Raw genomic sequence first — 2,863 nt, forward strand, 5'->3', positions numbered from 1 at the left:
TGAGGAAAAAGCGCGATCAGAAGCGGTTTGTTTTCGGAGCGGAGCTGAGATCGGCGGAAATTCGTGAGGCTTTCCTGGGAAAAGCTCGTGCAATGTGTACTTGAGATTGTGTGGGCGTGCGTTAGTCTCTCTCTCTCTCTGCAACTTTCCCGGATTCGTACCAGGTGTGTATTTGAATTGGATTTTTGTGTTAATATCAGTATATTTGTGTTTACTTGTGTTAATATCAGTTAATTTGTCGTAGAAACGCAGCTGAATTGAATTGAAATTTGAATTGGACTGATATTTTTGTTTATTCAATCGGATTGGTATTTTTGTGTTTAATTGTATTAATGTCTAAGTAAGTTTGTGTTAATATTGGTATATTTGTATTTATTTGTGTTAATATTAGTTAATTTGTTGTTTAAACATAACTAGATAACTATGAGAATCTTAGGGTTTGAAGACTTCTTGGGCACCGATTTTTTTTTTCAAAATATTTCAAATTGAATTGGGGATTTTTACTCTATTTTCGGGAACTGAGTCTTGTGTGTACATGTGATTTCGTGATGGTGATTTTATTTCCCTTTATTCGCATTTAATGCAATTGGGTGTGGTACAATGTCAACGGGCGCGAAATCTGAAATATTTTAATTTGATTCAAATATTGAACTCTATCTCGTCAACTTTGTCCATTTAATGAAGGGTATTATTGTCTCATCGGATAAATTAATGTGATTTATTGGCTATTCCACAAAATAAAACCAAATATTGACTATTTTGACAATTTTATGTCTCTTATTGACTACTATACTCAAGAGCTCTTTATTAAAACTAAAATTTACAGGGCAGAAATTAATTTATAATAGCGAAGCCATTTTCAGATAAGTTAGCAATGAACAAGATGGTGTGATTGATGGGGAAAATGTGAGCTACAAGACCTCACAAAGTTTCTCTTCCCATCTAACAAACATTCCACCTAGAATAAAAAGACTCTAATTTACTACCTAATCAAATCTAATAAAGCAAAAAAGATTAAATTCCCAGTACACTGCTTCAGAAGTATGTAGCAGACTTGAATTGGGCCAAACTCGCTGGGCTCAGGTCGTTCTCCGGTGATGGCAGATTTCTGAGCCTCAACAAGCGAGCGCTGCTGCGATCACTTGTCGACTCTGGTCGCAGAGTATTTGTGCATCACTTCCTTCAATCGGCTTATGAATAACGACCTTCACAGACCCCTTATTTAACATACCCTCCTTCCCTGAAGGCATGAGATTCCCGGTCCCTATTAGCGTAATAGGCACTATCGGAGCTTTCAGTTTCGCTGCAACACTGAACGCACCTTTCTGCGTATCAACATCATGAAAAAACATACTACTTTGTTACCCAATGAACCCAACCACAAATTCAATGACAAAATACAACTTTTTACGATGGTCATTCAAAATGCCAACTATTTTTTACCACATCCTATTTTTTGTACCACGTCGAGGAAAAAGTGCCGTAGGGCAAAAGAGTTAGAAATACAAAACCAGGTTTCTTCTTTTATAACATAACAATCTAAACTAGTCACTAGTTTTCTCCCCTTAAAAGCACCTAGCTTCCCATCTAAACTCCGCGTTCCCTCTGGGAAGAAAAACACTGACGCCCCTTTCTTTAGAAGATCCATGCATCGCCTGAGACACTCCTATGCGGAAAAAAAAAAAAAATGCACGGAGCACGAATTCAGATTGCCTGCAAAGAAAATAGAAAAAAAAATGGGGGTCCGGGGAAAAAGGGATACCATTTGGCTTTTACTGTCCATGCGCTTCAAAGGAATTACACCGAAGAAGAACATGGCCCAACCAATTATAGGAAACAGAAATATGCTCGTCTTGCTTATGAACTTGAAAGGTCTCCCAAGTGTCAAAAGCGTAAATATGTCGAGAAAGCTCCGGTGGTTTGAGACATACACGGCTGGGGTGTCTGACGGTGGCAAATTCTCCAACCCCTTAAAAATGGAGCGACTGTTAGACTTGCCCAGTATTTCGCAATCAAGTGATGAGCTTTCCTTCTATACCCATCAAAGAGTACTACGAAAGGATGAGCCAACACCATGAGGACAAACAGGAAAATTGCAACAACAGAAGTAACGGCATAAAAGCATATCCCTCTAAATTTTGAACCAATATTTAGTTCTGCATTAAAAAAAAAAAAAAAAAAAAAAAAAAAAATCACATTTAGTCAAAATAGAAAGATAGTTTCAGAAAAAAAAAAAAATTTAAAAATATCGATAGCAGCAGGAAAGATAATCAGAAAACCTGATAGTGGAAAAGCTGAACTGGGGTTTCCAGTTCCGGTGAGTTCTGAACGAGCAACTACATATCTCAGAGGCTTCTTGTTGTTTCGGGTTTTGGCGTCAAATAGTGGCGTTTTAAACTTTTCCGTTGAATGAGTACGAACCTGTGACACAACGCCCTGCTTCCACGGGAAGCATTCAAGGTTATTGCCAGCATCTGAAGCAGAAAGAATACGAGGATATTAAAATTACAATACGTTTACAATGTTTGACATCAGATATTTAAAAAAAAAAAAAAAAAACACAACGCCCTGCTTCCACGGGAAGCATTCAAGGTTATTGCCAGCATCTGAAGCAGAAAGAATACGAGGATATTAAAATTACAATACTTTTACAATGTTTGACATCAGATATTTAAAAATAAATAAATAAAAAATCTGACTCACGAATTCTCCAGATATTTGTGGAATTTTTTTTTTCTCCCTGGAATGTGCTCTCTCGAAGTCTCCATAACTTTTGAACACAGATGTTTGTGAAATTTTCTTTCCCCTGGAATGTGTTATATATAGCGCTCATGTATTTCAACGAACCCCAACAAACTTCCTC

At 37.2% G+C, this 2,863-nt stretch overlaps 1 pseudogene across 1 annotated transcript; it reads right to left on the reverse strand.

Moving 5' to 3' along the window:
• Nucleotides 1–773: 773 nt before the first annotated feature.
• On the reverse strand, nt 774–2,499 carry LOC149383122 (1-acyl-sn-glycerol-3-phosphate acyltransferase BAT2, chloroplastic-like; annotated as a pseudogene). Its single transcript, XR_016301557.1, has 4 exons — nt 2,280–2,499; nt 1,763–2,156; nt 1,565–1,666; nt 774–1,325 (listed from the first exon to the last, which is right to left on the reverse strand). The product of XR_016301557.1 is annotated as a 1-acyl-sn-glycerol-3-phosphate acyltransferase BAT2, chloroplastic-like (transcript).
• Between the last annotated feature and the right edge of the window lie 364 nt (nt 2,500–2,863).

The sequence above is a fragment of the Urtica dioica genome, chromosome 10 (genome assembly GCF_054948205.1).
Source record: "Urtica dioica subsp. dioica isolate 48M chromosome 10, U.dioica_male_clone48M_v1_H2, whole genome shotgun sequence".
NCBI lineage: Eukaryota > Viridiplantae > Streptophyta > Magnoliopsida > Rosales > Urticaceae > Urtica > Urtica dioica.